Genomic DNA, 14,691 nt, shown 5'->3' with positions numbered 1-14,691 from the left:
GGGACTTGTTTAGTTACAGTTCTAAAAGCAACTACTGGTGGTTGGGGTTTTTCGTGGGGACATTCAGGAATGGCTTATACAGCATCTGCCTCAAGTGATGCCCAGACAATTCACTAGCTGTGCCCCAGACCATATCTCAGACAATGACTCATCAAGTACAGTTGGATTAATCTTATTACATGAGTGTAAGAGGGCTTATTTTTTTTGGAAAAAATGATTTTAAAAATTTAGGGACATATATCCCTATCTTCCTGCTTATATATTCATGCATCTCCTTGCCAAGTGTCAGGATCCCATTTCTTCTAAATCATTGCCTGTCACATCAGACATCATTTGAAGTGGGAAATTTAGTTGACATTGTAATTCAGACACACAATAAGACCTGGTCTGTTTTTCAGCAATATGAGCTTTTCTACTACAAGATATAAGACTCTCTTTCAAGGTAAAAGTGGGAATTTTAAGATCTTTTATGAAACCCTGGAACTGTGGGCCTAAAGCACTGATTACTTCTTTTTCCTTACCACTTTGCCTATTGTAAATAATAATAATGTATCAGGGCTGCAATATTTCTCATCCTGACAAAATTGCAGAAAAGTATTAAATATACAGTTACTCCATAATTCTCACTCCCGGTCAATAATTCAGCCATTGGTGATATTTTGGGTAATAACACTGTCACCTCACCAGGGATCAGCATCACTCTTTTTAAGAATAAACCCAACCTCACTGCCATCAAGTCAATTCTGATTCATAGCGATTCTGTAGGACAGAGTTAAACTTCCCTTGTGGGTTTCTGAAGTTATGTCTTCATGGAAGTAGAAAGCCTCTTTCTCCCATAGACCAGTTGTTTATTTTGAACCGCTGACCTTGTGGTTAGGAGTCCTGGTGGCATAGAAGATCAGAAGTTCTAAGCTAACAGCTGCTCCTGAGGACAAAGATTAGAATTTCTGACCCTGTAAAGAGTTACTGTCTCAGAAACACACAGGAGCAGTAATACCCTGTCCTATAGTCAGAAATTACTTGATGGTTGTTAGATTTTTTTGTTGGGGTATGTTGGTTTCTTTTTAATAATGGAGGCAGGAGTATCAATAACTTCAAAAACAATTAGACTTGAGAACTATTGTAGTTAAAATTGTCTGTTAATATTCTGGGCCATGATTCTCAGTGGCTTTACAATTAGCACCTAGCAATCATCCATAACCTGCCTTAACAAACACAGTGTGATGATCGACAATCTCTTGTAGCCTCCGTAATTGGATTAGATTAAGGTAAGAAACAGCATCTTTATTGAGATCACAGTGCTGACACAATTAATTACTTTGGAGAGGTGTCTTGTTCAACTGTAAGTAGCTTCTGTGGGAAAGCTTCTTTGTTTTTTTGCTGATAGGGATCCTGTATCTGCTTTACCTGTGTCTTATTCTTTGAACCAATTCCTACCAGTCCTGGAATTCTTCAGTGGCCTGTTATCTGATCTGCCAAACTTGGATTGTATAATCTCTGCAGCTACAAGTCTGACCTGCTGACTGTGGCACATTCCTCTCTTCAGTCACCAGTCTGTCATCTTCCATCAGTCCCACAGCTTGTGAGTTAGGATGGGCCACCGACTAAATATTCGCTTGATCTGTGTAACCAAAATGATTCTAGGTCACATGAATAAGCCTCTGACTGTAACCACTAGAGACTCACAAACCTCAGTCAATGCCCACCTTGTGCCCGGTTTACAGATGCGCACTCTGAATGGAGTGGAGGCTGGGTCCTTTAGACGAAGGACACCACTGCACTGCCGCACATGCACACTGCTTTCTTTGTCTCGGTCTTCTCCAGATAGGTATAAGACCTTTTATAAGACTGAGTGGCCATTGGGAAGAGAAAATAACTACTTTCTGGGTGGATACTGGACACTGACTTGACATTGACACCTATTTCAGGAAACCCCAAATGTTTCCTAGGACCCCAAGTCAGACGAAGGCATATGGAAATCAGGTTTTTTATGAAGTTTTAGCTCAAGTTTGTCTCTTAAAAGGTTCCAATGGGCCCCACACAGCCTGCAGTAATTCCCTCAATCCCAGTATTCAGAATTGGAAGATACATACTCAGTAATCTGTATTAGCCATCTGAGCTCCTGATATGTGGAACAATGGTTATTACAGTGGGAAAAGTTACGTGGAAGTCAGTGTGCTGTGCACAGGGCCACTGACTCGGAACCCACTGGATAGCACCTAACAACAATCTTTAGAAAAGCCATCTATAACTACTGATGATTAACTGTATTTGAAGTGAAAGTGTACAAAAGTGATCATCAGAAAAACTAAGAATCTGGTATTCCTGATGCTTAACACGTTATAATTTCAACTTTTTGCCTGCATGATTGGCAAACAAAAATAAACAGTGATCTTGCTAATATCTTCCTGTAACTATTTTAGATACTCTTTCTAAAACACATGACATTTCATTTATCCCATACTATGAAGTAGAGAGACTTGTCTTAGTACTTCTTCCTTCGGAGAAAATTCAGACCATACTGACACCAAAGGGGATTCCAGAGCCAGGATCCTGAGCTTTGGTTTGGACACTGGGTATAGGATTTAAACTGCATGAAAAATCATACACTATAGTGGGGATTGGGAAGATGGCCGACAGGGACACCGGCATACTCTGAGAGCTCCTCCAAACAAAGCGGGATTGGCGACCAGGTAGCTGAATAGTAAGAGTCTGGTGAGTGAAATATCCCCCTGGGACAGCACCCCAGTCATACCCCACGTATTTGTCCTGAGCAGGGGTCTAGGTGAAAGAGGACCGGACTAGTGGGACATCTCTGGCCACTAAGCTGCCGTGAGCTCACTGGCGACCAGCCTAGGCTCCATCCCCAAACCGGACGCCAGCCCAGAGCCGCTTGCCTGCCCTGCCTAGACAGGCGCAGCAGGTCACGCTCCCCTACTCCAGCGGCCCACTTGCAGATCCCCACTGGGAGAGAAGCTTTCCTCTCCCGCAGTTCCCCTCTCCCCGCAGGGCAGAGATCTGCCCTCGGGCCCACATCCCTCCCTCCATTCATCCAAGCTCAGGGGAGCGGACCCGAGGGTTGTCTGGCGACACCCACGGGGGACCATCCACCCGCACCGCTGCCGTGGACCTCTCCACCTGCCCCCGTGCGCCGGCCTCCCACCCCCGCCCGCCCCCACCAGCCCCTGGCAGCCTAGCGCCAGCTCCACTCCTGGCGGGGACCCTGCGCTGATCACTTCCCGCCAACAGGAGCCATAGCCCAACCCGCGCCTGTCCCGGACCCTGAGCTTCCGCGGAGCACCGCGCCCCGCGCTGCTGAGTCTGCCCACCAAGGGCCCCTCCCTGCGCAAGGCACAAGAGTAGGTGCCCTCCCCAGGGTGCTGAGGGGACCCCGGCGGCGGCGACTCTGAGCCTGAGTGGAGGAAGGGCGCCATTGCCCCCTGCGGTCTTGAGCCAAGCCTCCTTTGCTGGCGCCATTACCCCCTGCGGTTTCGCGCCAAGCCACTACGGTCCGCGGGGTTCTGAGCTCAGAGCAGGGCAGAGAGCGAACACCATTGTTCCCTGCAGTGTCGCGCAGCTGTCTGCACAGCTGTCCGAGGGGCCTCCCCGCACCTGCTCACAGCCCGGGCAGATCAAACATTCCACCTGCAGTGGAGCCTGGGTCTCGGCTTTGCAGTCCCTGAGGAGCCGTCAGTGAGCTCCAGCCAGCTCTCACCACCTGGGGCCCTGTTGGGTCCCCAGTGCCACCCTAAGCCTGCCGCAGCCCGCCCCAGCCACCCCAGGAGATGGCACAGTGGCCTGAGCCTCCACACAATAAGGTTACTCCTGTCTCCCAGAAGCATGGGGCTTATTAAAGGATCAAGGAAAAATCAACAGACCACATCACTCCCAACAAAAAAATCAGAGAAACGAGGCACTTTAACAGACCTAATGTCACTCATAGAAGAAACAGATATAGATCAGCCACAAAAGGAAATCTTCAGAATTCTGCTTGCAGTAATACAGGAGCTAAGAGAAGCAAACCAAAATAAGGATGCAACGATAGAAGGGATGAAATGCACAATAGAGGGGATGAAGTCCACAATAGAGGGGATGAATACTATCCACCAAAAGGAACTGCAGAAACTAACAGAGGAGGTAGCAGAGGCCACACAAAAGGTCACAGAAGCTATATCTAGGCTTGAGGAGGCTGAGAACCGTATCAGTGAACTCGAGGACGCTCAAACCAAACGAAGCAAGTGAGAAAAACAATCAGATAGGAAAATTAAAGAAACAGAAGACAGCCTGAGATCAATGACAGATGCTATGAAGAGGAATAATATTCGAATAATCGGTCTACCGGAACACAACATAACACACAAATCGACCGCCAAGATAGCAAAGGAATTCCTGGAAGAAAATTTCCCCAACCTAACAAAGGAGAATCCGACTCTCATACAGGAAGCAGAGAGGACGCCGGCTAAGCTAAACACCAAGAAGAACACGCCAAGACATATAATTGTAAAATTATCCAACTTAGAGGAAAAAGAGAAAATTTTACGAGCATCAAGAGAAAGGAAGACAGTCACATACAAAGGAGCGCAGGTAAGAATATGCTCAGACTTATCAGCAGAAACCATGAAGAGGAGGAGAGAATGGAGCAACATCTTCCAAAAACTGAAAGATAAAAATGCCTCCCCCAGAATCCTATACCCTGCCAAGTTATCCATTAAGATAGAGGGTAAGATAAGGGTCTTCCAGGACAAGGAAGAACTCAAAAAATATACTGCAAGTCACCTGACCCTGCAGAACATACTGGCTGACTCACTATGGCCAGAAGATCAAGCTCCAACTAGAACCACCAGGAGACCACCATATAGCCCATCTCCATCTAGAAGCCAACATGCCAGCAACACGTACCAGGACAACACGGTCTCAGATGGAAAAGAGGACAGGATAGAAACCCTCCACTCAAACGCAGTACACTGATATGAAGGAAGATAGGCAAAGACCCAAAACACAAAACAGAATATGGCAACCATGAAGCCAGAGATTGTAATAATCACTCTGAATACAAATGGGCTCAATTCATATGTTAAAAGAAAGAGGCTGGAGGATTGGATTAGAAAACATAACCCATCAATCTGCTGCCTGCAAGAGACACACCTTAAGCGAGCAGACAAGCATATGCTGAGAATAAAGGGCTGGCAGAAAGTTTACGAAGCAAATGGTAACTCCAAGAAGGCAGGAGTGGCTATCTTAATCTCTGACAAAATGGATCTCAAGATCCAAAACATAAAAAGAGACAAAGAGGGACATTACATAATGCTCAAAGGCTCAGTAAACCAGGAAGCACTTAGCATACTGAATATTTACGCACCTAATAATGGCGCGGCAAACTTCGTCAAACAAACTATTAAAAAAATGACAGAAGAAATCACGGAAACAACAATAATAGTGGGGGACTTCAACACTCCACTATCAGAGAAAGACAGGTCACAGGGAAAGAAGCTCAGCAAAGAGGCCAGAGAGCTAAACAATGTAATTAGGCAACAGGGCCTGATAGACATCTATAGAGCCTTTCATCCAAAAGCAAAAGGTTTCACATTCTTCTCCAATCCACACGGATCTTTCTCAAGAATAGATCACATGCTGGGACACAAGGCCAGCCTGAGTAAATTCAAACACATAGATATTATCCAGACGTCTTTCTCAGACCACCATGCCATAAAGCTGGAGATTAATAGGAGGGCACCCAGAAAAGCAAGGGCCACCAATTGGAGAATAAACAACGATCTCCTGCGACATGAATGGGTTAAGGTCCAGATCAGAGAGGATATCAGGAAATTTCTAGAAACTAATGAGAACGAGCATACAACATATCAAAACTTATGGGACACTGCAAAGGCAGTTATCAGAGGTAGCTTGATATCACTGAATGCATACATGAAAAAAGAAGAAAGGCGTATGACAGATATGTTAACACAAAACCTCCAACAACTAGAACAGAGTCAACAGAACTACCCCTCCAATAGCAAGAGAAAAGAAATAATAAAAATCAGGGCAGAGTTAAACCAGTGGGAAGACAAAAGAACAATGCAAAGGATTAACGCAACTAGAAGCTGATTTTATGAACGAATTAATAAATTGACACTCCCCTGGCAAAGCTTACCAAAGATAGAAAGGAGCAATCATCAATAGCCAGGATGAGGGATGAATCGGGGGCAATAACAACAGACCCCAATGAGATAAAAAGAATAATCACAAAGTACTATGAAGGTTTGTATTCTAATGAATTCAGAAACCTGGAAGACATGATAAATATTTAGAAAAACAATCTATCCCTAGATTATCTGAGACAGAGATCAAGAACCTCAACAAACCCATAGCGAAGGAAGAAATAGAGAGTGTCATCAAAAACCTACCAAGGAAAAAGGCCCCAGGGCCAGATGGCTACACAGCAGAATTTTACCAAACATTCAGGGAAGAGCTGACACCGATCCTCCACAAAGTATTCCATAACATAGAAAAGAACGGCAAGCTCCCAAACTCATTTTACGAAGCCAGCATTACTTTGATACCCAAACAGGGAAAAGACCCCACAGGTGTAGAGAATTATAGACCAATATCTCTAATGAACATAGATGCAAAAATCCTTAACAAAATATTGGCCAATAGAATACAAAGGAACATCAAACATATCATTCACCATGACCAAGTAGGATTCATCCCAGCGATGCAGGGATGGTTTAACATCCGAAAATCCATCAATATCATACACCACATCGAGAAGAAAAAGGATAAAAACCATATGATAATATCCATAGATGCAGAAAAAGCATTTGACAACATCCAGCATCCATTCCTAATCAAAACACTCATGAAGATAGGATTGGAAGGTAAGTTCCTCAAGCTCATACAAGCTATCTATGAAAGACCAACAGCCAACATCATAGTCAATGGAGAAAAGACAAGAACAATACCACTGAAAAAGGGTACAAGACAAGGATGCCCCCTGTCCCCTCTTCTATTCAATATCGTTTTGGAGGTTCTGGCTAACAACATAAGACAGCGGAAGGACATCAAAGGGATCCAGTTGGAAGAGGAGGAGGTGAAACTATCGTTATTTTCAGATGACATGATCCTATACATTGAAGACCCCCAAAACTCCACAGTTGGAATACTTACAGCAATAGAGGAATACGGAAGAGTAGCAGGATACAAGATCAATAAACAGAAGTCGGTAGGGTTTCTATACACATCGGACAGGGCCATGGAAGAGGCGATTAAGAGGGAAGTACCCTTCACAGTAGCCAAGAACAAACTGAAATACCTAGGAATATACTTAACAAAAAATACTAAAGACCTTTATAAGCATAATTATAAAACCCTATTACAGGAAACCAAAAGTGACCTTCACAAATGGATGAAGCTCCCCTGCTCATGGTTAGGTAGGCTGAACATAGTAAAGATGACAGTTCTTCCTAAAGCACTCTACAAGTTCAATGCTATACCAATCCAATTACCATCAACCTTCTTCAAAGAATTGGAAAAACTGACCACCAACTTCATATGGAGAGGGAAGAAACCCAGAATTAGCAGAGAACTCCTCAAGAAGAAGGACACAATTGGAGGACTCACCCTACCTGATTTTAATGCCTACTACACAGCTACAGTGGTCAAAACAGCATGGTACTGGCACAATGATAGACACTCAGACCAGTGGAAAAGAATAGAAAGCCCAGGAGTAAAATCATCAGCATATAGACAACTGATCTTCGACAAGGGTCCCAAAAACGTCAAGTGGGAAGCAGATGCCCTCTTTAATAAGTGGTGCTGGAAACAATGGATATCCACATGTAGAAAGTTGAAACAAGACGTCTACCTCACCCCATGCACAAGAATACACTCAAGGTGGATCACAGATCTAGAAGTCAAACCCCAAACCATCAGGACCATTAAGGAGGGAATCGGGACTAATCTCAGAGCACTGGCCCAGGGAGCACATAGGCTCACTGCAACAAGGAAGGGGACACACACAGGTGATCTGGAAATCGACAAATGGGATCTAATAAGAATAAAACACCTGTGCACCTCGAAAGACTTTGCCAAGAGGGTGACAAGGCAACCCACAGACTGGGAGAAGATTTTTAGTAATGACACGTCAGACAAAGGGCTCATTACTAAAATCTACAACACCATCATGACCTGCAAAAAGAGGAAAACAGTTAACCCCCTAAGGAAGTAGGCAAAAGAAATGAGAAGAACTTTCACTAGAGAGGAGATCAATATGGCCAATAAATATATGAGAAAGTGCTCGAAGTCCCTTGCCATAAGAGAAATGCAAATCAAAACAACCATGAGATACCACCTAACACCCCTGAGGCTAGCCCAGATCAGTAAATCAGAGAGCAACAAGTGTTGGAGGGGCTGTGGTGAAGTAGGAACCCTCATCCACTGCTGGTGGTCGTGCAGATTTGTACAGACACTGTGGAAAGCAATCTGGCAATACCTAAAGAAAATGGAAATTGATCTACCTTACGACCCAGCCATCCCTCTACTGGGCATATACCCGGTTGAAGCAGCAAATAAAACACGACCAGTCATATGCGCTCCAATGTTTATTGCGGCACAATTCACAATAGCAAAGACTTGGAAACAGCCTAAGTTTCCATCGATAGACGAGTGGATTAGCAAACTTTGGCACATACACACAATGGAGTATTATGCAGCACTGAAAAGCACCGATGAGCACATGAAACACGTTATTTCATGGGAAGAGCTGGAAGGAATTATGTTAAGCGAGGTAAGCCAGACCCAAAGGGACAGGTACAACATGAGTCCCCTGAGGTAAGTACAATCAGCATGACAGAAATGGGGCATTAATCCACCCAAGGGGAGGGTATGGTTTATATCTCCACAGGGAAAGTGGGACCAGACTTCAACCCAGTGTCGCAAGGTGTGAATGCAATATCCCGGCGTGGAGGAGGGAACCGGTGGAGAGGTCTGGGAGGCTGGCCCCAGCACCATAAATTAAGTGGATTCCTGCCCCTCCCCCGAAAAAATTTGTTCCAAAGGACGACATTGACTCTGCAGCTATGGGAGATGGACATATTTGATCAGAGCACACGGGAGCAGATGAAGGGGCAGGAGGAGAGAGTGGAGCACAGCCTGGCCCACCAGGCCGTGATGATGATGTTCCTGAGTAGAGCAGCCAGTCCACAGAGAGAACAACATGGCTGGCCCTACTATGAGACATGATGCCCCTCAGTGACTAAGGGCGATACAGGGGACAGCACCGGAGACACAGTGTGGGAATTGCACCTGACCTGATCCCACCACACCAAGGCAAATCACTGGGGGAGTGCAGCGGAATAGCAAGGGAATGGAGTGGCAAGGTCCCCAGGGAATGCTGAAAGTGGACTTTGGGGCCAGGGCGTGGTGCCCCAACAGACTGGATTGGAAAACCCTCCTAAGGGCCAGCAAACGATCCCTGAACTAACTACAAGCTTTTCTCTTGTGAACTGTTTTGTTCTGTTCTTTTTCAGTGGTTTGTTTTGGTTGTTTTGTTGTCTGGTTGTATACTGTTGCTTTGTGTTCCTCTGTCTAGTTTTCGTGCATGTTAGTGACTCCACAGGTCTGTCTGAATAGGACAGGCTGGATGAACTATCTGGATGAAAAACAACGGGACCGACAGTTCCGGGGGGACTTGGGGTGGGGGGGTGGGGGGGTAAGGAAGTGGTGTTAACAAACCCAGGGACAAGGGAAAAACATGGGACCCCAAATGGTAGAGAAGGGGGAGTGGCAGGCCTGGTGGGAAATGATCAAGGGTAAGGTTGCTTAGAGAAGAGGTATACTCTAGCCCAGGTGGCGATGAAGCATGGTAGTAGGGTAGGAGGAAGGTCAAGGGAGATGGAGGAAAGAGCTAGGAGTCAAAGGGCATTCATGGAGGTCTAGACAAAGACATGTACATGCAAATATATATAGGAGGATGGGGAAATAGATCTATGTGTCTATATTTATAGGTCAAGTATTAAGGTGGCGGAAGGACCTTGGGCCTCTACTCAAACACTCCCTCAATGCATGAATACCGTCTTTTATTAAATTGGAACTCTATGATGCTCACTCTCCCGACACAACGGCTGGAGCCAAAGTGGGTGAACAAGTAAATGTGGTGAAGAAAGCTGATGGTGCCCGGCTATCAAAAGAGATAGTGACTGGGGTCTTAAAGGCTTGAAGATAAACAAGCGGCCATCTAGCTCAGAAGCAACAAAGTCCACATGGAAGAACACACCAGCCTGTGTGATCGAGTGGTCCCAAAGGGATCAGTTACCAGGCATCAAAGAACAAAAAATCATATCATTGACTGCACACCTCCATGATAGGATCACTGAAGACAAATGGGTGCATAAGCAAATGTGGTGAAGAAAGCTGATGGTGCCCCGCTATCAAAAGAGATAGTGTCTGGGGTCTTAAAGGCTTGAAGGTGAACAAGCGGCCATCTAGCTCAGAAGCAAATAAGCCCACATGGAAGAAGCACACCGGCCAGTGCGATCACGAGGTGCCCAAGGGACCAGGTATAAGGCATCATGCAAAAAAAAAAGATATAAGGGTGTGTATGTATGTGTATATATGTGTATATGTATATATGTATGTGTATGTGTATATATGTATATATATATATCATATTAAATAAAGGGGGAAGTACAGAGTGGAGACCCAAGGCCCAAGTGTCAGCCAATGGAGATCCCCTCATAGAGGGGTTTAGGAGAAGAGATGGGTTAATTAGGGTGTGAGGTAGTATCGATGAAGAACACAGCTTTCCCCCAGATCCTGGATGCTTCTTCCCCCCAACTACCATGATCCGAATTCTACCTTGCAGGGCTGGATAGGACAGAGGCTGTACACTGGTACATATGAGGGTTGGAGGTACAGGGAATCCAGGGTGGATGATACCTTCAGGACCAAGGGTGTGAGGGACGATGCTGGGAGAGTGGAGGGTGAGTGGGTTGGAAAGGGGGAACTGATTACAAGGATCCACATGTGACCTCTTCCGTGGGAGAGGGACAGCAGAGAAGGGGGGAAGGGAGACTCCGGATGGGGCAAGATATGACAAAATAACGAGGTATAAATTACCAAGGGCATATGAGGGAGGGGGGAATGGGAAGGGAGGGGGGGGGGAAAGAGGACCTGATGCAAGGGGCTTAAGTGGAGAGCAAATGCCTTGAGAATGATTGGGGCAGGGAATGTATGGATGTGCTTTATACAATTGATGTATGTATATGTATGGATTGTGGTAAGAGTTGTTTGCGTCCCTAATAAAATGTAAAAGAAGAAAAGAGAAAAAAATGATTAGGGCAAAGACTGTACAGATGTGCTTTATATAATTGATGTATGTATATGTATGAACTGTGAAAAGAATTGTATCAGCCCCAATAAATTGTTAAAATAAAAATATATATATAATAAAAAAAATCATACACTATAGACAATCACATGATATTCTCCAAATTACTAGTAAAAGGAGCACGTAATTATTCTCTAGAAATTACTCCTGAAAAAGTTCAATCTGAACCTTATGAAATAAACACAACATAATTAAAGACCAGGGAGAGAGGTCTCTCAGGATACTCCTCTGGAGGCATCTAGGCCCTTGATTACACATGGCCTGCATTCTTCATTCACTTCTCCTAAATAGAGAAGCTGTGTTCCCTTTAGTCATTACCCAGTCATGGAAGCAAAGGTTAAATGCAACAGGTCCTATGAGAAGGCTGATTCTCTTACTCAGACCTGAAGCAGGGATCTTTTCAGGGGAGAAAAATGCAGGAGATCAAAATGTAATCACATTGTGAGAGGTAATGATGAGCGTGTGGAAAGGAATGTATTTCCTTTGACTACAATATTCATATTCCCTGGAAGTATAAATGCTATATCTCTGATTTTGAAGGAAATACAGTAGTGAAACCGAATTTCTCTGTATAGGTTTGATTTAATAAAACAAGGTGGGACTTGGCCCTCCTCGCTTACTCATCCACCTCGTTTAAAGCCTTCAGTGGTAACATTTTACCTTTATTCATGTATCTAAATTCATTCTTGTATTAAAGTAAATAGACCCCAGAATGTTCATTTTCTATCTCTGAATACTGATATCTTCTTTTATGCCACAACTGTATCTGTGAGATAGAATAGAACTGGATGTCTTCAAAATATTAGATTTGGGATTTGAAACATCACTGCCACATGACATAGACTGAGGACTTTCTATCAGATGGTGTCTTACATTGCTACTGTTAGTCCATTGCTATGAAAGACATTTTATAAATACAGATATAGATTTACTTATCACACATAGGTAAGCATACAAACGAGACTGATCTATCACTGGTCTTTTACCTCTTTATGTCATAATGGTTTATAGGTTGCTTGTTGGCTTGTTTTCTAAGTCATAGAATCCTAAGTTGTCCAAAGGAAAGGAGTGTGTCTTATTAAGCTTTACATTCCCCACATCAATCACTGCAGATCCTCGATCACAGAAGCGGCTCCCGCAGTCTGTGCTAGGTAAAAGTGAAAGGATGGGATTCTCAGAGGCACGAGGCATCTGGACAAAGTCCAGCATTTTTTAGCAAACGTTGAGCGATCCTGACAGGTCTTAATGGTGCTATAGTATTACTAATATGATGAATTAATGAGAAAACAGGTGTAAATAAGATATCTACTTATATATAATAAGTAATGATATGTATATACATATATTACTCAATCAGTCAATGTTACTCTATGAAACCTTACATATATTTTATATATACATAAGTACCATACATATATACATGTAACTACAACCACATATAAACGTAAATGAGATACAAGTAAAAACGTCTTTCTAGTATGCGCAGTAATGCTTCGGTGTGTTTGTTTGGCATGAACTTGTTTGTCACTCAGGACTCCAAGTCCATTTTAATTTTACTTTTCCTCCTCTTTTTTTTTAAAGCCACTCAAGCCACTATTTTGGTTTGAGGGATAAGAAATATGGAGGGATTTTTAAATTTTATTTTATTTTTAAGGAACATATTATATATATTTGCCAGATTGGCTCAAGAAATGAAATCAGCAACAATATCATGTTAAACCCTCCATCGATGTGTATTTTTCTTCTCTACAGTAATAGTTCTTTGGCACATATGTCACTGAGTATGTCTGCTGAGTTAATAGCCTACGACTGCACTTTCAGGGACCCTTATCAAGGGGAAGCGAACCAGTCTCTGTACATAAAACATCTGGAACCACTTCTCATGACATTAGACTTCCTGGATTCTCAGTCCAGAAAAATGGAGACTAGATATTTAGGAATTACAGTGTTTCCTACATACTCATCTGTACAGAGAAGAGCATCCTGAACTTGGAATAATTGTAGTAATGCTGTGCTATGGTAGAAGGACCAGAGTTAAGCATACTGAATTGTGAAGTTCAATTCTCTCAAGCAATCTGAAACAGCTACTTGTCTAATTTCCTGAAATTTCAGCATTCAACGTTTCTGACTGAATTTGTGCATGTAGAAAGCCACTTGTGAGTAAGCTAGCTAATAGTGTACATTTATCTGTATATGTTATATGAGTATTAATACATGTGTAGTATAATTACAATTGGTCATCTCCAAAGATTGGAGAGATTTTTGAATGATAATCTCATCACAATGTCAGCACATATTTCCATGAAACATAGTTTCCTCCAGAATAAACTGATACATTTCTCCTTTCCATTCCTTGAGCTGTAAGCAAGATATGAAAAGAGAAAACGCAAGCTCCATGACGGGTTTTACCCTTCTTGGACTTTTCCCAGGCACAAGATACCTGGAAGTCCTCGTCTACACAATGCTGCTCGTGTACGTCATTGCCATCACTGGAAACACCATTCTGGTCCTTCTCCTCCTTCTTGATCCCCAGCTCCGGAGCCCCATGTGCTTCCTGCTCAGGCAGCTCTCCCTCATGGACATCTCCCTCATCTCCACCACTGTCCCCAAGATGCTAACCAACTTTTTCTCAGGCACAACAGATATTTCATACATTGCCTGTGGGACACAGGTCTATTTGTATATTTCCCTTGCAGGAAGTGAATGTATTCTGCTCACCCTGATGGCCTACGATCGATATGTGGCTATTTGTAACCCCCTGAGGTATGCGACCCTCATGAATTCCCATGTGTGCCTGCAGATGCCCATTGGGTCCTGCGTTGGCGGAGCTCTTAATTCCCTACTGCAAACCACATATTCCATGCGTTTTCCTACATGTGGCTCCAGAGAAATCCATCATTTCTTCTGTGAGATACAGGCTGTTCTCAAGTTGTCATGTGAGGACACGGCAGCCTATGAGAAAGCAGTGTCGGTAAGGGGAATTATAGTTCTTCTCATACCTTAGGCCTCATCCTCACTTCCTACACTCTCATCTTCCTCAGCGTTCTCCGCATAGAGTCTCCCAAAGGGAGAAATAAAGCTTTCGCTACATGTTCTTCCATCTGACGGTGGTGCTTCTCTACTTTGGTCCAACTATGGTCATCTATTTGACACCCAGCGCCTTGCACTCCTCAGAACAAGACCAGAGTCTCTCTGTATTCTATACCATCCTCACCCCCATGCTGAACCCGCTGATATACAGTCTAAGGAACAAGGATGTTGCAAAGGCTCTAAGAAAAATATATGCAAAAATTAATCATAATTAG

General features: G+C 43.8%; 1 pseudogene; it reads left to right on the top strand.

Moving 5' to 3' along the window:
• Positions 1-13,745: 13,745 nt before the first annotated feature.
• Positions 13,746-14,691, top strand: LOC142440296 (olfactory receptor 2T11-like; annotated as a pseudogene).

This window comes from Tenrec ecaudatus, chromosome 2, assembly GCF_050624435.1.
Source record: "Tenrec ecaudatus isolate mTenEca1 chromosome 2, mTenEca1.hap1, whole genome shotgun sequence".
Lineage (NCBI taxonomy): Eukaryota > Metazoa > Chordata > Mammalia > Afrosoricida > Tenrecidae > Tenrec > Tenrec ecaudatus.
This window is presented reverse-complemented; position numbering and strand designations above follow the sequence as displayed.